At 34.0% G+C, this 24,483-nt stretch overlaps 1 pseudogene; it reads right to left on the reverse strand.

The window, feature by feature from the left end:
• Positions 1–21,423: 21,423 nt before the first annotated feature.
• On the reverse strand, positions 21,424–23,325 carry LOC129076036 (lysine--tRNA ligase-like; annotated as a pseudogene).
• Positions 23,326–24,483: the final 1,158 nt, after the last annotated feature.

Below are 24,483 nucleotides of genomic sequence, written 5' to 3' on the forward strand. Positions count from 1 at the left end.
AAAAAAAAAGAAAGAAAACAAAACAGAGTGTGTCAAATCTCCATCTTTAGGATGCATATGAAGAACCTGAGGACCTTAATCAAAATGCAAATTCCTGGGCCTCCACTCACTAACATTTGACTCGCTAGATCCAGAATGAACCTAGGAATTTGCATTTTGATAAAGCCAACAAAGGACGAATGAAATGTACCATTAACTTTATTTCGGAGACCAGTTTTTAATGTATTGGTTGGGACAGAAATATTTTTAGCTCTCCCAGTGTTTGAGTGAAGAACAAGTGACAAACGGATCGACATCTCCTCGAAGGGCATATGTATTTCATTAAGAGTTGAAGTTTTACGCATGCCATTTCATGAAATGAACTTAATATTGAATTTAGGAAATACAAAGTAATTTCTTTCACAGAGACACTGTTTACCAGTCTGTAGATAAGCCTTCTAAGCTATACATGAACCTGTGCTTATTCTCTAAGGAGCTTATCTACCAATATTATAGATCTACATATGTTTCAGAAATAATTCATTTCCTAAACAAAATTCACCATTTTTCACAAGTCTGATGTGTAGGCTTACATTTTATAAAAGACATGTACTAAAATAAGTATTACTATATAGTAGTACTCATGGAATATGAAAAGATCAAGAACAAATAATGCCAGAGTGATATAAATAAACATTTTATGTAACTTTTCAAAACAAATTCCAGGTCATATTTCTTTATGAATCAGTGCCAAATACATCCTTATTTTTCTTTTAAAATTATTGACATTAAACATTTTAAATCTCAATGGCTTTATATGTAAGAGACATTTAGTAGTATCTTTTTAAAGGCAAAATGTAAAAGAAAATTGAATGTCAATTTACTAAGACATTCAAGGCATGAAAGTGTATAAAGACTGTAAGAAATAACTCCCAAGTGCCATATACATGCAACAAATATTCCAGAGTTGTTTCCAATTTTTAATAAAAATATGATTAATTTTGACTCACTCCATAAAATATTTTTAAAAGATGATTAAAATATATAAATGTATAATACTTACATTGATAAGTATAAATTTAGCTTGTAAGACATGAAAGATGAAATTTATATCCTGCTATCTTGCTATATAGGTATATTTTCCTCCAGATGGGTGAAAATAGTATTCTGAATCCTGCATTTATAACTAAGATAACTCAAAGACATGCTGTCTTTGATTCCTGAAGTCTCAATAAATACTGGAACTTTGAGAGGCTATGATAGATATTGCTTTTTGCTGCTGAAACTAAGGTAAATTTTGTCTTATGTAATTTAGAGGAATTGAAAACTAAGGCTAAAAAGAATCTCAGTCCCTGATTCTTTTCATGATCTCTGGCTTTTGAAACCTACCTGCCCTTTAGGATCCACTGTACATCTCTTTCTACAAGATTAATCCAATCAAAGTATCTCTGATCATCTCTGATGATTTGTTTTTCACACAAATATCAATGCATTGTCTTAAATATCCTAAATTACCCTGTTTTCATAACATATCATATCAAATTGGTCTTCAAGTCTCAAATCTCAAAAAGATCTCATCTATCCATTTCTCCACTTACCATTCTCACTGGTGTGACATTTGCACCAACATTTCCATTGACCTCCTGAAATACTGCACCACAATCGGCAGGCTTCTGGTCTCTCATATTGTCTATTCTGTCTTTCACACTCCAGAGTCACCTGTGTTGAAATGTAAAAATTGCCAAAATATATAGTCTTTATAATCAACCCATGCTTCACCAACCTTCTAATGTGCTCACATACACCGTTGTACTTTCTCATCTCATAATGTTTTTTGCCTCCCAGAACACTCACAATTTTTGCTTTTATATTTTTTATGAATGAGTTTGAATATTATATTTAATTTATCATCTGACACCTGACTATTTTGGGAACTTCCAACTAATATTTCAATACAAATCTCAGAATTAGTCACTTGACTTTTGAAGAAGCCAAAGGACCTAGGTAGTAGGGACTCTTAATGTTAATAAAATTAGTAATAATACTTTTATAACACTTTGTCTAAAACAGTTCCACTTACCACTTAATTTCCATAAAGTTAATTAAAATTACAACAACCCTGTGGTGTAGATAATTTATTTTTGCCAATTTTACAAAGGGTAAACTGAGGCACAGGTGGTTAAGTAGTTTCTTTAAAGTTACATAGCTAGTAAGTTGAAGAACTAGGAATTGAATCCAGTTAGTCTGAATTCGCTGTTCATACTCCTACTTTCTTGATGAATAAAGTATGCTGACTTGCTCAATAAATGATAACTATTTAAATTCCTCTTCATCTTCCAGTTCTTGACTTTGGTAAAATCAGACTCTACTCGTCCCAAAGTGAAACTCAAAGACCTATCTTAATTAATAAATAGTGAAAAATAACAGTTACTGATGATGTATATAGAGTTAAAATCATATACTTATATGGATATATAATAGAAAGGTCAGGGTATAGATAACACTGGTAATTTTAGATTCTTGAATCGCTGTAAATATTAACTAGTAACACATACTATCATGAGATAAAACAATTAAGACTACAACAGAAAAATTGTGTCTATCAAATTTAAAACGTGAAAAAAATGTATGTTTGATTGCACAGAGGAAATGGATTTTTCCAAGGAAATGGATTTTTAACAGAAGAATGTAAGCACAAATTCTGTTATATGAGCAACATGCAGTCTCCTAGTGTGATTTTCTTTCAGGGTCCTCCATCATTTCTAGAACTAGACTTTGTATAATCACTTCAAATACCTCCATAAAAATCAATGCCAAAGAAACTAACATCATTGTCTTTAAGGAATTTGCATGAAAATTTATAACATAAAAAACTACTGACAATATACTAATAGCTCTATTTTTAGTTAGGATATAAAGGGTCAAAACATTTTTATTTCCATTGTAAATAGTAGAAAAATTGTAAACTAAAACTCATATATAGATGATTATATATAAAATCAAAGATAGATAGACGTTCACACAAGGAGTCTGTAGAAGCTAGATAACAAGTAACAGAAAGACCTTCCTAGGTGAGCATATATCTGTGACCACAAGGGGGCGTTTGGTAAATCTAGTGTAATGCACACAAGATAGGGATGTTGTAAGTGCAGGAATCTATGTCTGCGGAAAGAAGAATTGGGGCTTATATCTCTTCAGCTTCAATGATAAGCTGGAAAGAAGAAGACAAAATTCATATCTAATTTATTTCGCCCAACCAGTGATTCCACACCCAGCGCCCACCCCCCGCCCCTCCCCACTGTCCCCCGCTGCCATGGGACTTTTACTAAGAGCTGAGAGTGTGTCGGGAGCAGTGTTGAATATGGTGACTAAACTGGAAAGCAGAAAGAGACTTGCACTGTCTCCTGATGCTTAGCTTCCAGATTCATTCTAAAAGAATGAGCCTGTGGTACACGCACATACAGAGCTCAAGGTATTTTAAATTAGAAGGGGACAGAAACTAAAGTTACAACTCAGCATCAGCTTCAATCCATTTTAGTTCCTGATTGAAACGAAGTGCCAGCTTCCTGACAGAAAGAGCATGCCTTCATTAAAGGAAGATTATATTAATTGAAATCCTTATGGTTATTTTAAGTACCATATCTAGCATAACATTTAAAGAGAAAAATGTAACAAATAGGAAGGAAAATTAGTTAATAGAAGATGCACGCATGACTCAGAATTAGCAAAAATTGTAAAAGCAATACTGTAAGTATATTAAAGAAAATAGAAATTATAGAAATATGTGGACAACATGAATGAAAGGAGAAATTTAACAAATAGATAAAACTTCTAACAAAAATAGATGTTATAGAAATAAAAATTACAAGAAACCCATCTCAGAACATGAGATCTACACAGGCTTAAAGTGGACAGATGGGAAAAAAATATTCAAAGCAAATGGACATGAAAAAGAAAACAAAAAACTGAGGCAATGATACTTATATCAGACAAAACAGACTTCAAAACAAAGGCCATACAAGAGAAAAAAGAAGGTCGCTTCATAATACTGAAGGTAGTAGACCAGCAAGAGTATATAACCCGTGTAAGCATATATGCATCCAACATAGGAGCACCGAAATACATTAGAAAAATCTTGGAGGACATTCAGAGACAGATCCACAGCAATACCTCACTGTCAACAATGTTCAGATCATCCAAACAGAAAATGAGCAAGGATATTGTAGCATCAAATGACATTCTAGATCAAATGGACTTAATTGATATTTATAGAGCATTTCACCCCCCAAGAAGTAAAATATACATATACGTTCCTTTCAAATGTACATGGAATGTTTTCAAAGACAGACCACATGGCAGAACACAAAACAAACCTCAACAAATTCAAGAAAATTAAAATCATACCAAGCATCTTCTCTGATCACAATGGCTTTAAAGTAGAAACCAATCTCAAGGAAAAAACTGAAAAACATTCAAATGCATGTAGACTGAATAACATGTTATTAAATAATGAATGGGTTAACAATGAGATCAAGGAAGAAATAAAAAACTACCTGAAAAAATGAAGACTAACACACAACAACCCAAAACTTAGGAGACACAGCGAAGGCAGTCCTGAGAGGGAAGTTCATAGCAATGCACATCTACCTAAAGAAGACAGAAAAATGTCAAATATACAACCTAACCATATATCCCAAAGAACTAGAGATACAACAACAAACAAAGCCCAGAGCAAATAGAAGGAAGGAAATAATCAAGATCAGAGCAGAATTAAATGACATAGAGACTAAAAAATATTCAAAAGATCAATGAATCCAGGAGTTGGTTCTTTGAAAAGATAAACAAAATGGACAAACCTTTAATCAGATTCATCAAGGAAAAAAGAGAACCCAAATAAATAACATTAAAAGTGAAAGAGGAGAAGTAACAACTGATATCACAGAAATACAAAGGGTTGTAAGAAATTAATTTGAACAACTAGATGCCAAGAAATTGGACAACCTGGGCAAAATGGATAAATTTCTAAGAACATACAATCTTCCAAAACTGAATCAGGAAGAAGCGAAACTGAAGCAGGAATCCAAAAACTCCTGGCACACAAAAGCCCTGGACTGGATAGGTTCACAGGTGAATTTTATCCAACACTCAAATAAGAACTAATTCCTATTCTTCTTTAACCATTACAAAAAAATTAAGAGAGATGACTCCCAAATTCTTTTTACAAGTTCAGTATTATTCTAATCCCAAAACCAGGTAAAGACACAACAAAGAAAAGAAATTATAAACAAATATCTCTAATGAACATAGATGTTAAAATCCTCAACAAAATATTGACAATCCAGATCCAACAACACATTAAAAAGATCATACACCATTATCAAGTGGGATTTATCCCAGGGATGTAAAGTTGGTATAATATGCACAAATCAATAAATGTAATATATCACATAAGAAAAATGAAGGACATAAATTACATGAGCATATCAATAGATGTTGAAAGAGCAGCTGATAAAATCCACCACCCATTTATGATAAAAACACTCATCAAAGAAGGAATAGAGGGAGTATACCTTAACATAATAAGGGTCATATATGAGAAACCTACTATCAACATCATACTCAATGGGTAAAAACCAAAATCTTTTCCCTTAAGATAAGGAACAAGACAAGGGTACCCACTTTCACCACTCTTATTCAAGATAATACTGGAAGTTCTAGCCACAGTGATCAGGCAAGAAAAACAAATAAAAGACATCCAAATTGGAAAGGAGGAAGTAAAACTGTCATTCTTTGCAGATGACATGATAGTGTACTTAGGAAAACCTATAGTCTCCACAAAAAACCTATTTAACCCAATAAGTGAAGTAGGCAAAAGAGTGGGATACAAAGTCAATATTCAGAAATTGATTACATTTCTGTACACCAACAATGAACTATCAGAAAGAGAAACTAAGAAAAAAAATTGCAATTACTATAGAGACAAGAAAAATAAAATACCTAGAAATAAATTTAACTGATGAGGTAAAAGACCTGTACTCAGAAAACTATAGGACACTGAAGAAAGAAATTGAGGAAGATACAAATAAATGTAAGCATAAACCATGTTCATGGATAGGAAGAATTAACATCACTAAAACATCCATGCTACCCAAAGCAATCTATAGATTCAATGCAATCCCTGTTAAAATACCAGTGGCATATTTCACAGATCTAGAACAAATATTTCAAAAATTTATAGGGAACCAAAATATATTCCAAATAGCCTCAACAATCTTGAGGAAGAAGAACAAAGTTGGAGGTATCATGATACCTGATATAAAATTATACTACAAGATCACTGCAATCAAAATAGTCTTGTACTGGCATAAGAACAGACACATAGATCAATAGAACAAAATAGAGAACCCACATCTCTATGGACAATTAATATTCAACAAAGGGGGCATGAGCATACAATGGAGTAAAGACAGCCTCTTCACTAAATGGTGTTGGGAGAACTAACAGAAATGACACATGCAAAAAATGAAACTAGACCATCAACTTATACCATACATCAGAATAAACTCAAAATGGATAAAAGATTTAAATATGTTATGATACTATGAAAGTCCTAGTGGAAAACATAGGCAGTAAAATTTCAGATATCCTATGTAGCAATATTTTTGCTGATATATCTCCTAGGGCAAGGGAAATAAAAGAAAAAATGAAATTGGACTACATCAAATAAAAACGCTTTTTCATGGCTAAAAGAAACATCATCAAAATGAAAGGTAACTAACTGTATGGGAGAACATATTTGCCAATGATACATTGGACAAGGGTTTAATCTCCAAATATATAAAGAACTCATGTGACTCAACACCAGGAAGACAAGCAATCCAATTAAAAAATTGGCAAAGGACCTGAATAGACACTTCTCCAAGGAGGACATAGAGATTTCCCACAGGCATGTGAAAAAATCCTCAACATCACTAGCCATCAGAGAGATGCAAATTAAAGCCATAATAAGATATCACCTCACATCTGTCAGAATGGCTATCATTAAAAAATCAACAAACAGGAAGTGCTGGCCAGGATGTGGAGAAATGGGAAACCTAGTGCACTGTTGGTGGGAATGCAGACTAGTGCAGCCACTGTGGAAAACAATATGGAATTTCCTCAAAAAATTAAAAATGGATCTGCCTTTTGACCCTGCAATTCCATTGCTGAAAATACACCCTATGAACCCCAAAACACCAATTCAAAAGAACTTATGCACCCCTATGTTCATAGCAGTGCTATTAATAATAGCCAAGTCTTGGAAAGAGCCTACTTGTTTATCTGTAGATGAATGGATTAAAAAACTGTGGTACATTTACACAGTGGAACCCTATGCAGCACAAAGAAAAAATTTGTGACAGCATGGTTGGAGCTGAAGACTCTTATGCTAAGTGAAATAAGCTGGTCTGTGAAAGACAAATACCATATGATCTCACTTATAAGAAGACTCTAAATGAACAAAATAAGCTAACAGGCAAGACAGAACAAGAGACATGAAAACATGGAACAGACTGATAGCTGCCAGAGGTGTGGGAGGAAGAGGGAAGTGATGGAAAGAAGGGGAAGGGATTAGTCAAAGGACATGCATGAACGACCCATGGACATGGACAATGGAGAGAGGATCAGTTGTAGGTGACAGGGGTGGGCTGGGTAGAGGAGGACAAAGGGGAAGATAATTGGACCAGCTGTAATAGAATAAACAAGAATAATAAAATAAGCAAATAGAATTTTCCAAAAGAGTAAAAATACAATATTTAAATTAAGAATTTATTGGAGAGTTTTAGAGCTCATTTTAAAAATATGTGCAAAAACCTGCCCCAGCTGTGTGGCTCAGTGGATTGAATGCCAGCTTGCAAACCAAAGGGTTGCTGGTTCAATTCCGGTCTAGGGCACACGCCTGCGTTGCTGGGCCCAGCCCCCAGTGTGGGACGTGCAAGAGGCAACCACACAATGATATTTCTCTCTCTTTCTTCCTCCCTTCCCCTCTCTAAAAATAAGTGAATAATTTTTTTTAAATACATACAAAACCTTGACCTTAACATGCAAAACATAATGAGAAGAAAGATAATTGAACCATAAATATATAAAGTGGTGCTCAAAGAAATTATGCAACAGTAATTGCAAATTAAAACCCTAGTGAGATAGGAGTGACAGACAATACTGAATATTGATGTTGTTGTGGAGTGACAGGGCTTTCATAAAATGTGTGGGTGTAAAAAATAATACCATCCCTTTAGAAAGCTGTCTTGCAGTTTCTAATAAAATTAAGCCTACACTTAATCAGGAATTCTACTCCTAGTTATGTATCCATGAGAAATGTATTCCTGTCTTCACAGACTTTCATGATAATGTTCATAGCATTTTAATTTAATACCTGTATAATTTAACCACATGGATAGTCCTGTTGACATCTGACATGTTCATTAATAGAAGAATTTATTAAAAATTGTGATACATTTATAAAATAGAATACTATGCAACAAACAGGTAAAGAAAAGATTAAATGATTATATATTCAACAAAACGGATATGCATAGTTTCTTCTTCTCTGGTTTTCTGGTCCACAAACTTTAGGCACCTTTACCTCTTCAAACATTTTGTCCCTTCAACTCAGCAAGTCCTTTGAGGTATCTTGTGTTTCTCCTCATTGAGTTGTCATTGGGAAAGTATTTGTGTTTTCAGGGGTTATAGTCCTGTGCTGTCTTATAGTCAATACACAAAAACAACTATTTTATATATTCTATCCATTCTTACATTTTTCAAAGTTGAAGGATGAATCCTGTCTTACTTACTTCAAAGTTCTTAACTCTTTAATTTTTAATATGGTTTTCTTGGACTTTTTCTTTTTCTCAAATTATCTCTGAATGCTTCTGTATTCTATAATAGTTAAGATCAATATATATTCCAAGATCTGTGGGGGTTAGGCAAATCTTAGTAGATGCTTTCTTATGTTAGATATCAAAGGAAGATAATTATTGCTGATAATAATTGAAGAGTGATAGACAGTAGGTAATCATCTATGAGTGTTACCAGTTTAGAGTGAAATAAATTCACGGTAATAAGGGTTTTTCAATGAAATGCTGCATTCAAATAAAACTTTTGTTTTTAGTAGGCATATGGTATTAATAAATTGACTTAATTTACTTTAAATTTAATTAAAAGCTTTAAACCTTTTACATAATGTTGTGGGGAGGGGAGGATTTACAGTTCTTTGACTGGCTTTAAACTCTCTGACATTAGGAACAATGTAAGTCTTATATATCACTATATCTTCTCTATCTGTCAAAATGCCTGCCCAACATTTAGCGCAAATAAAAAGTCCATAAAATAGTCTATAAATTCTTAGATGAACTTTTTGACCTTATTTCCTACTCTCTTCCTCCTTTACTTCAACCACTCCTTTTTTATCTCAAATACACCAGACTTTCCACTACCTTAGAGTCTTTGTATTTGCTGTGTCTTTCTCCTGGAACTCTCTTCACCCAAGTACCTAATTTTTTTTTACTATTTTATTGAATTTATTAGGGTTACATCACTAATAAAATTATATAGATTTCAGGTGTACAATTCTATAATATTTCATCTGTATATTGTATTGTGTGTTCACCACCCCAAGTCAAGTCTCTTTTCATCACCATTTATCCCTACTTTACCATCCTCTAGGTCTCCCCAACATCTTTGGCAATCACTATACTGTTGTCTGTGTCCATGACTCATTCTTTCTTTTTTTCCCTTTGCTTAATCCCTTTACCTTTCTCATCTTGCCCTAGAATCCCTACCCTCTGACAGCTGTCAGTTCGCTTGTATCCATGAGTCTGTCTCTACTTTGTTAGTTTATTTTGTTGATTAGATTCCACATATAAGTGAAATCATGTGGTATTTGTCTTTTTCTGGCTTATATCTCTTGGCAGAATGCTCTCTGTGTCTATCCATGTTGTTGAATAAGGTAAGATTTTTTTCTTTTTTATGACCAAGTAGTAATCCACAGTGTAAACATACTATGCTTTTTTATCCACTCATCTACTGATGGACATAGCCTGTTTCCAAATTTTGGCTATTGTAGATAACACTGCATGGAACATAAGGGTGCACATATTCTTTCAAATTAGTGTTTCAGGTTTCTTTGGATATATTCTCAAAAATGTAATCACTGGGTCATAAGGCAGTTTCATTTTTTAATATTTTGAGGTAACTCCATACTGCTTTCGACAGTGGCTGCACCAGTCTGCATTCCCACCAACAGTGTGAAAGGGTTCCCCTTTCTCCACATCCCCACCAACACTTGTCATTTGTTGATTTATTGATTATACCCATTCTGACAGGTGTTAGGGGATATCTCACTGTGATTTTAATTTACATTTCTCTGATGATTAGTGATGTTGAGCCTCTTTTCATATGTTTATTGGCCATCTGTATGTCCTCTTTAGGGAAGTGTCTTTTCAGGTCCTTTGCCCATTTCTTAATTAGATTGTTTGGTTTTTTTGGAGTCATATAATTTTTAATAAATTTTGGATAATAACCTCTTATCAGATGTATCATTAGCAAATATGACCTTCTACTCGGAGAGGTTTTTTTCTCATTTTGTTGATGGTTTCCCTTGCTGTACAAAAACTTTTTAGTTGAAGTAGTCCCACTTGTTTATTTTTTCTTTTGTTTCCCTGGCTTAAGGAGATATATCATAAAAAAATAGTCCTATGAGAAATGTCCAAGATTCTACTGTCTATCTTTCCTTCAGGATTTTTATGGTTTTGAGTATAACATTTAAATCTTTAATCCATTTTGAGTTTATTCTTCTGTATGGTATAAGAAGGTGGTCCAGTTTTATTTTTTTGCTCATATCTGTCTAATTTTTCCAACACCATTTCCAAATATCTATTGACTCTTTTACTTCAACTTAGGCACTGCTCAAATTACATAATTACAATTTCTTTTCTAAAAAATCTATAATGGAGTGCTTAACATGCACTTTAACCTTTCTTACTTCCTATTGCTCTTACCCAGTTTTATTTTTTTCATAGAAACTCTTAACATATGGTATGTTATATATGTTATATATACACATGCTAATTCATTTATTCATTGTTTACTGCTAGAATGTAAGATCCACAAGGCAGAATACTTTTTTAATGGCGTCATCTGTACTATTGTTAGTAAATGGTAAAGCCAGGATTTCAATAGAGGCTTGATTTCAAAGTGTGTGCATGTGTACCATTGATTTATGAGTTATGTGAGTAAGCAATGCAATATGCTATTGTTGTTTTTATCAATTTAACATCATCATTTTAAAATTATTTCATAATTTGTTTTATGGATATACAATAATTAACCACCATTTCCCTAACTTGGGACATTTAAGTAACATCCAAGCATTATACTCCATAAATAGAGTTACAAGTAATAATCCAGTCATTAGTTTCCATTGTGGCCTATGCACAACAATATTCTGATTTTAGTAATACTTATATAACAAGATAAGCGACAAATCCCATTGGCATAATGATAATGAGCCTCTCGTCAGTCAGAAAACCCTAAACACCTCAAGATGGAGATTAAACAACACGCATATGACCCAAGATGGACCACCTCTAATTTCAGATTTATTCTTCTTTGCCTCTTCAATGTGGTGCCTTTTGTCCCTTTAATAGGTCATCATTTTTTGTGCTTCTGTGTCTTTGCACATATAGCATCTCCATTCCTAGAAACCACTTCCCTGCTCCCTCCACTCCATGTGGTTAAAATATGACTTACTTTCAGAGTTCACCTGAAATGTACTACTTTAATTACTCCCCAATTCTTCATATTGATTTAGTTATTTTCCCTTATTATCTTCAGGAAGTTTTCATCACTCAGAATTATAGCATGATATGCTCAGTATTCTAGTACTATATACTCAGTAAGGCCTATGACCAAATTCTTGCAAACATCATGTGTCCAGATTGAGACTGGTGCTTGGAGCTGAATAAAACTCAATGACTTTAAATTGAATTTAATTGGTGTAACAAACTGACTTTATATCTCCTTCAAAATTCATATGTTAAAATTCTAATTCTCAATATGATTGTATTATAAGGTGAGGCTTTTGGATGGTGATTAGGTCATGAGAGTAGATCCCTCATGAATAGGATTGGTGCTCTTATAAAAAAATCCCACAGAGCTCTCTTTCTCCTTCCACCACTTGAGGACATAGTGAGAAGATCTGTGATCCAAGAAATGGACTCTCCCCAGATACTAAATCTGTTGACTTTTTGATCTTTTACTTCCCAGCCTACAGAACTGTGAGAAATAAATTGTTGAAGCCACTCAGTCTATGGCATTTTTGCCAAAGAATCCCAAACAGGCTAAGACAATTGATGAATGAGGGAGAAAGAAAAGAAAAAGAAAAAGGAGGAGAAGGAGAAGCAGAAGGAGGAGACAAGATGAGAGGGAGGCACAGAAAGGATTTGTCTTTGAGTATTCTGCAGGGTGAAATCATTCACATTGCCTACAAACTAATTCTTAGAATGATTTTATTAACATAAACATCTACTTTTTAAAAGTCTTATAAAAAGCTGTAGCCAATCCGGAGCTTTATCATCAGTGTTGACAAACTGCTGTAAAACACAGAAAACTCTTCTAAGATTAAAAATCTGCCTAGAAGAAACCTGGATGTGAAAATGAGGCTGAGGAAGGAACAGAGCAGGAGAGCAGGAACATGGTTGAAAAGCACAGGCAAATTTGCCTCTTCTGATCTTCCAGAGAATAGGTGAGTCAAGAACTAAGCCTATGATATTAATAACTGGACTTTAGAGTATTGAAAGAAGAATAGTTGGTATAATTGTTAGGACAAAAAATAGCCATTATTTTCAATTAGCACAGGTATCAATGAAGACAAAATATGAAATAACAAGAAGACAAAAGTCAGTATATAAAATTAACAGAAGTAACACTTTCCACTCTTGTACCACCTTACCAGTCTCTGGGCTGACACACTGCTCTCAGAGTTGTATACTTTGCTTTAGAAATAGCAATAAATGAGTGTGCAGTTTAACACAAATCTACAGTAAAAACAAGTTATATATTTATTTTTATAATAAACTTATTATCTGTTTCAATTTAGAGTTTCTATTTAAGAACCAAGTAGGTTTCAGTCTCTTAACACTTAAATGTATAAGACCCAACCTAATCATTACAATAATACCTCAGAAAAAGAGAATTGCTCATATTTGGTTGATAATTATAGAAGGCTTAAAAGTTGATCAGGTGCAGTTATGGAAACCTGAAGAATTTTCCCAAAGAAGCCATATATATAGAAAATTCCCAGAACACTTGCATTTCATAAGAAAGAAATTATTACTGAAGAGTTTTGTGAACTAATGGTATGAGCTAAAATGACACATTTCATAAACAGGAAGCACATAAGTTCAGTTGGTAGGTCAGAAATTAAGACGGGAAACAATGAAATCTGCTTCTACTGCAGGATCTTAAAGTGTGCTTTAAAAGAGGAATTTATTCAAATTCCTCTAAAAAGTATTAAGTCATAATTGTAAGCTCTCACGAAAAGCCTTTGGACAAAATGTGAACCTTAGAGAGGAACATTGCACATTTATAGAGAATAAATTTTATAGTATAAATAATAATGTAATATAAATTAATTTGATACTATATTTTAGTGTGTTTCTTTATAAATAAAAATTTTCTTTATTTGTATTATATAATGCATTAGTTTAATATAAGAAAAAAAAACTTTTTAAAGGTTGGTCACCCATTGTGAATTAAAGACTTTCTTTTCATTTGTCCTTCTGGTACACAATTAAATTTTTTTTAAATCTCAAGCTAATGTATCTATAGGTCAAAAACCATTAAATATGTACAATTTTACATGGTTTAACCTAATAAAAATAATCTAATGAACATGATTACACACTCAATATACAAATGAATCCAATTGCAACACAATGAAAAGATTTTTAGGATGTCTAAAAGGAAGATGCCTTTAAGCTCAGACCAAATAAGAATGCGGAGGTGGTTAAACTGAATAATTACAGAAAGCCAATACTTAAAATATATTCATTAATATGTATCATATTTTTTATTATTTAAGTATTATATTTAACAATATTTTTTAAAACTTAATTGTAGAGCTGAGCCCATGGTTTGCATTTTAAAGTAGGAAAAAACTTGATTAAAAAAATCTAATTTTCAGTATTTCTTCTGCTTAAAGATTTAGTAATGAAACTGTCAATATCATCATTAAGTCAATATCAACAACTTGATACATTTGTATTTCCCATTGATGTCATGAAGTTGCTTCATTATAAATTTGTCAGTGATAATGAATTCCAAAGTATCAGATATATTTAACATATGTTTCCTCATATACTATAGAGGAATTTATTTCCAAATATAAGAAAATTATACAATGAATTGTGTAAAAATGGCTAACATCCTTTTACAAATCCAGTCATTCATATTATGAAAAATAAAAATTGAATCCCAAATAATAAAAAGTTTATATTTGGGAGCTTATTATTATATACAGTTTTAGAATCTCTTTTAAAAAATAATTCATCTTTCACCTTTCATGTTATTATTTGAACTATCAGCAAAGAACCTCATTTAAAAGTCCTAGGAAGAATAATTTGTTTTATCTTCACCATATTATAGAAGATTAAAATTTATATATACATATATATGAAGGAATACCATTACATAACTATAGAAAAAGAAGATCAGATGTAAGAGAGATGGCAGAATAAGAAGAACACCTTCTGAAGACAGGTCATTTTCATAGGCAAAACTTTTCTTCATATAAAATAATAATAGCAAAATTATGGTAATATGTCACATTTCTTTAGCACTCAGTTTTCAAGATACTTTCTTGTACTTTATCTTTTGTAAATAGTGTTAGAAATATAGTAAATGATCAAATATCAAATGTCAATATAGCCAGTGCAGGCAAGACAGTGAACTGAGACACAAAACAAACTAATAAATAGGTAGATAGGTACAAGAGATTTTTTAAATAGAATATCCTAGGATATAAAAATGCGCTCACCTATATTATGAATTAATACTCTTTAACTTTAAAAACTATATACAATCATAAACAGTTAATTTTCTATAATATGTTTTAACACTTTACATTCACATAAAACAGTCATTTCCTTCCCACAAAGGTAATTGATTGGCATTAATCATATATCATTAACCAAATTTATCAAACACAAACACATAACTCAGTCTTCATAATCAAACACTAAATATAAAAGTATTTATGAATTATTATAAAATAAATTACAACAATTTTGCACTCATGAAATTCATGCTAAATATTTTAGAATATTAAAAAATACATCTTGAGAGATTAGCTTTGAAAATAAAATTACAAATTAAGTAAATAAATAAAATTTACCATTTTTACTGTCATAGATGAGAACTAGAAAAATATTCTTTCACTTAGTAATAACAGTTATGTTCTAAGTTTAAAAATAGCATAAGAACATTATATTAATAATTTTCACATTTCACTGATGTAGTATTTTATTGTAACATTTCTAGAGGATTTGGTCTATTAAAAATCTTATTTAAAATTTAAAAACTTACATTAATTTGATAAATCAAAGGTCTTGCTCTATTTCCTCATGATGCCCCACTGACCTTTAAAAAAGATGTGTTATTTTCTAATGTCTTAACTGATCTTAAAAAGAACCTAACAAAAGACAAAAGGTCTTTGCACTCTCGGTCTCAAGGTGACATTTAAACTGACATCCAACTAGCAGAAGAATATCTCAAAATTTATTCTTGCCCCATGGGGATAAGCAAATCATTAATATAAGCAGGTATCACGCCATTAAGTGCTTTAAACGTCAACGATAAAACTTTAAAATCAATGCAAACCCTGACAGGAAGCCAATATGAAAACTGGAGGACAAAAGTGATGTACTTTGACCAGGTAAGTAGCATCACACTATGAATGAACTGAACCTTGGAGAATGATTTATCAAAAAATCGAAACATCATGATGTTGTACCAGTCCAGTATCAGTGATGATCACGTTGCACTTGTCTCAGTACCAGTCACATGTCTTTCACTTTACTCCAGCACTTTTCAACTTTTTCATCTCGTGGCACACATAAACTAATTACTAAAACTCTGTGGCACACCCAATATATATTATTTTGCTTATCTGACAAAATAAATGGATAAAATTTTGATTCATTCATACCAGCAGCTATTGTTGTGTTGGCTGTTCTCATTTTTTTTTATTTGACAATCTAAGGGAAAAGAGGCCAGTGCCTCTGACTAAACAGTCAAGGATTGCATGCTTTAAAAATTCTTGTGGCACACCTGTTGAAAATTGCTGTTCTACTCAAATGACAATAACTAGTTTTTACAAGAGCATCATTTTGCACTGAAACCAAAACTAATTCAAATTAATAGTAATACTAATCTTTGTATAATACTTTAGAGTTCACACATTCTTTATCAAATAGAATTCCACAAGATTTAGGAATAAGGATGTTCACAACTAAAGAATAATTCACATGCTTAATTTGTACTACTATTAGTCCAATGATAAAATTATTGTACAAATATTAAAAGTATGAGTTATGCTGTTCTAAACCTTAGTCCCAATGTGAAAAATCTCCAAATTATGGAGAATAGTTCCAATTCTTTTTCAATGTTATTTTTTGTCAATTTAATGTCTTACATAAACATAGTGGAATCAATAATAATAATAATAATAGCTAACACTAATGTACCACTCACTATGAGACATGCACAACTGATTTAATTTAGTACTATTACTATCCACATTTTACAGATGAAGAAACTGAAGCATATAACCCACAATAAGTGGCTAAGATTTCACAAACTGTAAATGTTAGACCTAGGATTCTGACCCCAGAAACCACTATGTCACATATGCTATATATAGAGAGAGAGAGATATCCACACACTCTATTTCAATCTATATTCTAAGTCATTCATATGTGTGTGTTTGCATGTTTAATTTAAAAAATTATGATGCAATTATTACACTGCAAGTAGTGAAAAAAACAAAGTGAGAGGTAAATATAGTCTCCAAACAGTATCATCATTTTCTTAGAAGATAGAGTCTTTTGACGCTAGAGTCTTTTTATATACAAGTGACTATTTCAAAGGTCAGTGATTGGAGAAGTAGTTTTATGACTTTTTTTTCCTTTTCTTGAAAGAATCTTGTAAAGGTTGTGCTTGCATTGATTATACAGGATCTGATAATTGAAAGATACACATATCCTCAATACTATTGTGCAATAAAGATGCACATTAGTCTTTATTTAAAATAAAGGATATATCTTAAGGGGAGATTTCCAGTATCCACAGACAAGAGGAGATGGGAAAGAAAGACAATTGATCATCAAAGGGTTCAAGCTCCAGGGTCCCTTCTCAGGCACACAGAATGCACTTCGTTTCCAGAGTGTGCACACCCAGATATGGACTAAGCATCTTTATTTGAAGGGAGCTCAGCCAAAAGTTTAGAGTGGGGTCTTTCATAATCAACAATTCATGTTAGTAAAGCCAGAATGTGTAAAAAGGTAAAACAGGTTTCAAACATCAAAATTAACATTTCTAAACAATGTGGATAAGCCTGCACCAAGTGCCTCAAAGGAAGATACAACTTTTAACATCGTATACTACAAATCAGTAACAAATACAGTTTATCCTCATCCTTACTTTGGCCAAAGATCAGTTCCAGATGTCCAGCATCCACAAACATAAGTATAGGGCTTTCCTAGACCAGCTTTGCGGTAACTCTGTATTATAGTGACGATTACTGAGTGAGGCAATTTATTGAATAGGGCTCAACACTCAGCTAAAAATTGATACTTCTATCTCGTTGGTCCCATATCTTATTATAAATATACCAGCCTCTTCTGGAAGAAGTGTTGACAAAATTGAGAAGTTATTATTTACTATAAAGTAGAGAGAATCCCACAATTTAAAAAACTGACAGTTAAACCTACAAAAAGAGGAAAAAGTGTGAACATGAGAGAGACCATGCTATTCTGGGGATCATAGATGCTAATGTAACCTTACCTGCCCCCCTTTTTTCCTTTAGCAGATGCAAATACAAACTAGGAGATTGGAGATATCAGTAGAAAGGGACAAAGAATTAAACAACTCATTTGAGCAAAGTGGAAACTGAATACTCACCTATTGCTCAGAAATGGTAATGTATAATTCATGTGCTTCCAATTTGACTGGTACCAACCTTAATTTAAAATGGCAGCTCAGAAGCATAATTTTTCCTAGGTGCAGAAGAGGAGTTGCAAGTCATAACATTACTCTGGTCCTTTTTTCCTGTACTGTATGTAATAAATCATGTTTCATCACCACAATCTCTATATCATGTTGTTGATTATATGTTGCAAATTGACTTCTACTTTATTTATTGCTGCTGCGATAACATTATTATGCACCTGATAAATATTATAACATAACATTACTTCTTTAAAAAAATAAATGTTATAAAATGAAATCCAAGGACATTGAGGTTTCCTTCCCTATCTTTAGGGCTGGCTGGCTATATGTGTTCAAGTCTATTAGTCAAGTAGGTGGTGGGTGATAGAAGTGGTGGAAATAGGTAGGCGGTGCATCTTTGTGACTGAAGAGTGAGGAGAAGCCTGCAACACAGAAGGCAAGCTTCATCACCTGGCTGGCCCCAGGGGGTCTTTGGGAAAATGACAGAGTTGTTATTAATGATTCATTGGTGACACTCTTTGAAAATCAATGTTATGATGATTGAGGATGGTATGCGAAGTTCTTAACATGGAGCCAAATTGCACAGGCCTTGACATCATCTTGCAAATCTGAGGCTCTTGGTCCTGATATACTCTTATTATTTCACCTGTCCAGCTGTGGGCAAGGGGCCCTAGCCCAGCTTCACTTGGGGCCATTCAATTGGAATCTTTGACAAATTTCTGAATTAAACACTCTGTTTCAAAAAACAACAACAAAAACAAAAACCAACTATGGCCAGGTAGCTCAGTTGGTTAGAGTGTCATCCCAATAAGCTAAGGCTGTGGGTTTGATCCCCAGTCAGGGCACATACAAGAATCAACCAATGAATGCATAAATAAATGGAACAGCAAATTGATGTTTCTCTCTCTCTTTCTCTCTAAAATCAATAAATTAAAAAAAGATTAATAAAGAGGAAAAAATTTTCCAAAAAAGCGAAAAAAGCAAGAACAATGCAAAACAAAATATATGTGTGGAGAAACTAAGATGGAGCCACATGGTCCTTTAGAAAGAGTGAATTGGGGAGCCAAACTGTCATCTCTCTACTATTACTTATAACAAAGATTTATTCTTTTAGGTCCTATCTTCTAGTGAACATTTATATCTATATCTTAAAATAAGATTAAAGTGTTAATATCAAGACTCATACTGACCAGGATAAGTGTGATAGAATCAGCAAATTGTTTTTACTGCTATAAAATTTCCATACCCCATTAATTTCACGTTTGAATATGGAACAGCAAGACATCAAATAATTTTCCCTTCTTGTAGCCACATATGTGTAGTCTGTGAAAAAGCTTGAGTACCGATAATGCTACAGGGTATGTGCAGAAGTGAGACTTCTAAAATAGCACTTATAATCAGTAAACTAGATCTTTAACCATCATCTGTTCATGCTGATATCTTCTTGGTGAGCAATTTTCTTTTATTTATTTTTTTACCCTTAGAGAAAAATGACTTTTGTCCATTTTTCCAGCTGTTAAAGTGCACATGTTTTAATTCAAATGTAAATTGTTCCAAAAATCTTATACATGCTTTTCATATAAATTTGACAATGTTTATTAACTAGTAGACCACCACATACTTATATATTAGCAAAGATGATCAAGTTTAACAAGTTATATAACAATGCTTTTAATAGTTCATTGATTCATTCATGAATCTTTGACATTTGATGAGATAATAATAGTCCTTCAAAACGGTATTACTGTTCCTCAGCAGGAGAAGATTATCATTTACTGACACCAGACAGTGAACGTAGTAGGTATTTATGTTTTCATTAAAAGAAGTAAAGGTTCTTCTGTGTGACTTCCAAACTAAGTACAGCACAAATTCATAACGATGATTAAAGATCATTCCCTTATTTAAGAAATGATCTCTTCACCCAATGTAAATTTAGTAATATGACACATACATGATAACAAAGGCAAAAAGGAAAATTGCTTACAGTATATACTAACAACAGTGGGATCTCTGGCCTTGCCTGACTATAGTGCCAGTTCAAAACCTCAGGAGCTTCCTGAGTGAAATGTGAAAATGGTCCCTACACATGAAGGGCAAGAAGTGTGGGAAGAAAGGGGCAGCCCACTCCAGATTGGTGCATAGCAGTTTTCATAAGCAAGGGCACTTACTTATTCGGCTTCTCTTCGGAGGTCACAAAGGGAGTAGTATCTCTGCACCCACCTGCCAAGATCTTAAAAGTTTATATAGAGGCCTTTACTGGGTTCAGCCATGTGTATTGTCCAGATGATCTCATCTTACTCTTTTGAGTTTGCATCCTTGAAAACAGCTCCCACTGTAGGAATGGTGGATAAAACATACAAGTACATTCCAAGGACAGGGAAGGGGGTAAAGACTCTGAGGTCGCCTGGGTCCAGCTTGCCGGTCAACCAGTGATCATGTCCTCTCAGTGACTTCCTTTAACAAACAGTTTCAACCAATTGGTTATTTATAGGCACTCCTCACATGGGATACAGAAACTCTCATAACTTATTGTCTACATTTGATTAGAACCAGCTTGAATACCACACTCGTTTCTGGAAGAAAAGCCAGTAGCAAATATGAGGAGCTAGCATCTTGGTCCTCCAAGTAGCTCAGGGGTTGTCTAATACAAAAGGGACACTCAATAGACTTCCTTGCTGGGAAGTGAGGAATGTTTCTCAGCCCACATCTGCCAAACCTGCCTTTGCTCCTTGCTGCCACACAACCCTGGAGTAGAAAACTGGTCTTCTGCCACCTCTCCAGCGACGCTGTTTGCACTTCAGTGAAGTCATACTTTCCTCAGCTTTCCTCTAAGGGGAAGTGATCGAAGGGGAACACCTGGAGGACACTTGAAAAAAATGAACCCTCTTTTTTCCTCTTTTCTGTTCAACTCAGGCTGACCTCTACCATAATTTTTTTTTTTAAAGAGACAAACAGTTTAAGGTCCTAGCTGGGTAGCTTAGTTGGTTAGATCATCATCATAATACTCTAAAGTTGTGGGTTCAATCCTTGGTCAGAGCACATATAAGAATCAACAAATGAATATATAAATAAGTGGCACAACTAATCAATGTTTCTCTCTCTCCCTCTCTCTCTCATTCATTCACTGAATGAAAAGATTTTTTAAAATGCTAGAGATAAATAGTTTATTCCATAACAAGGAGTAAAAGAGGAATTCTTAATTTCTTTCCTCTCTCTGGTGAATGAACTGCAGTAATCAAATGGATAGCAACACATAAGAATTTCTTTGCAGTCCTTGATGTTATACAGAAGTGCAAAGATGTCTGAGTTACGTGACTTGCAATTATTATTTTCTAGACAGAAGTACCAGCTGTTGCGCTTTCCAGTGTATCAGCAGTTGCTGCAGTTTTCTTCTTGTCTTCAGGTTTTATCATAGGAAACAAACATACTGCCTTGATGTTATTGGAGTCTGTGAGAAGATGCCCATGCTCCTGCCACAGCCAGCTGTGGAGGGCAGCCTGTATTCCAGGGTGGTGCAGAAGTTTTCATCCGTGAACATGGCCTCATCATCTTCACTGGCCTCGACCTTGGCCTGTTCTTAGAAAAGCTGCTGCCACCTCATGGAGTCATTCAGTTTGGTGTAGGCTTTGCATATTTCCTTCTTCATGCCAAAAATCTCAAAGTGCTCAGTCAGGCCCTTTTAATAGCAATGCCATTTTGCCAAAGGGCTTGTTATCTGCAGGTGAGTACAGAAGAATGTAGGATTGATGCATGTTACTTCCGGTAACTCCGCACAACAGTTGTTACCAAAGACACTGTGCTCTGCGGTGGAGGGCATTCAAATGCTTTTGCCACATGGATATCATCAAGAATTTTTTGAGTTTCTTCAGTTTCTAAGTGGTTAGTTTATGGAAGCTTCATCCACAAAGCTTTCTCAGGCTGATTTTTCCTGGAAGGGTGGGGTAAAGTTAATGTTGTAGAGTTGGCCCTCTGGATTGTAAATGACCTTGTAGCTGCCTGTAGTATGCTTCACTATCCTGAAATCATCTTCTCCTGGATTTCCATAAGATCGTGACAGTCTGCATAGGCCATATAGAACTCACAGGTGAGGAACTCAGGATAGTGAGTCAAGTCAATTCCTTCATTTCAGAACTGGCATCCAATTTCATAAACCCAGTCAGTGCCACCAACCACCAGCATGTTATGGTAGATTTCTGGAAAAATGATCATATATAAATTTATGTCCAACTAATTGTTATAGGTGATAAAAGGCTTGGCCACAACTCCCCCTGGGATAATGTTCATCATGGGAATTTCAATCTCTACGAATCCCAACTCATACAGGAAGCTTCTCACATATGTCATGATCTTAGAATGGATGATAAATTTCTGTCTCACAAAGTCATTTAGGATCAAGGCCAAATATCTCTGATAATATTGTATTTCCTTGTCTTTGAGGAGAAAGTGAAGATGAGATAACATTTGCAAGCAAGGAGACAGCAGAATGATTCTCAGTTCACCCTTCCTGGTTTTCCCAGGATTCCCCCTGAACTCCAATTATGTCTCCTCAATACAGTTTATTATTGATACAAATAAATTTTTCTGACTTATAATTCCTGGAATTGACCATAACTTGCAATTGGCCCCCTCTCCTCTAAGGTCATAAAAGATGAGCTCTCCTCCAGAAGTTCTTTTGGCATAGATTCTACCTGCCACCTTTAAGGCAATGTCACTCAGGTGGTCCCCAGGCTACAAGTGACTGTTCTTGGATAAAGTAAGTAAGTAAGTAAGACCTCTACATGAAACTCGTGTTGGACATGGATGAGTTTTCCCCATTGATCTTCAGTTGGTGGACTGCTTGGCTGAGGACCTTGCAGCACTGGTTTGGGTCCAGGCTCTCTTCCTCAGCACACACATCATTGTCAGTGGTGTGGTTGGTGGCAGCAACACTGGCCTAGCTTAGTTGTTTCTTGCTGACTTCCTTCTGCTTGGCCTCTTTCTCCACTATTTCTTCTCAACTCTCCAGCTTCTCTTTAGGTCATTTTTGCTCAGTTTTGGCTTGCCACCATCCACACTCACCTCAGGTCCCTGTACGATAGCCATTTCTCCACCAGCTAGAACTGAAAAGCTACTCTAACTCTTAGTACTTCATCTATAAGTGCTCACCCCCACTAGCCATTTTTCTCTGAAGTAAGTCTCAATGCCAAAGAAATTCTCTGCTTATAAAGAGTTGAGCCTAATAAAAACTTTAATCACTGCTCCCCTTACCCTGGGATATCATCCAAGGACCTGCTAGCTTTCTTTCCAACCTCTGAAATACAGAGAGTCCGTTCTGATCCTTTTTCTCCTTTTAAATAAATTATTCATAAGAGATGTTAACCCTTTCTGATACTAAGAAAAACTCAGAGCTTAAAATAAGGGAAGCGCAATTTATGTTGGGAACAAGGGTCTTTCTGAGGAGTGGTATTTTTTTTCCCATGTCCACCACTGTCCTTAGATACTCAAACAATGAATTAATATATAATTAATATATAATAATATTATAACATTCTTGTGACAGAAGTATAAACAGTTGTAAAACAAGATAAAGGCCCTGATTTTGGAATAAGCTTGGTAAATTTTGTGACAGTAAGTTCACTGTTGTTGAAGCAAAGTGAGCCAAAGGATGTTTGTAGGAGAATATTTTGGAGAAAAATGCATGAGCCATATTTGTACAGACTGGGAAACAGTTTGAATTTCAATTTAGTGCTTTGAGCATAATGTGCTTTCATATTTTGTTTTGAGGAGAGCACTTAAGATTGTTACTATAAAATAATACACACAAAGATTTAGGAACAAAAATTGATGCAATACTTATTTCCCACATTTGTTTAAGGAATAAACTTGACCAATATAGTTGAAGTCCCTATGTACTTTTTCTCGATTTTATCAACCTCTTATCCCATTCTTCTCACATATAGGTAACTTATTCTGAATTTGGTGTTTGTAATTTCCATTTTTTCTACTTTTAAGACATATTAAATATTTATTTATGTGGTATTGTAGTATCCATGTTATTAATACAGGCATACATCATTTTGTTGTACTTCACAGATTTTTTTTTAATATAAACTGAAGGCAAGATCTTACACCAGCAAAGAGATTGTGTCTTGTTTAATTGTGATACCTGTTTTATTGTGGTCAACTGGAAATGCAACTGCAATATCTTTGAGGTATGCCTGTACTTGCTCTATTTACTCAACAAACTTCCATGTAGATTTG

The sequence above is a fragment of the Pteronotus mesoamericanus genome, unplaced genomic scaffold, assembly GCF_021234165.1.
Source record: "Pteronotus mesoamericanus isolate MK-2021 breed Mesoamerican mustached bat unplaced genomic scaffold, CSHL_Meso_final contig_56, whole genome shotgun sequence".
Classification (NCBI taxonomy): domain Eukaryota; kingdom Metazoa; phylum Chordata; class Mammalia; order Chiroptera; family Mormoopidae; genus Pteronotus; species Pteronotus mesoamericanus.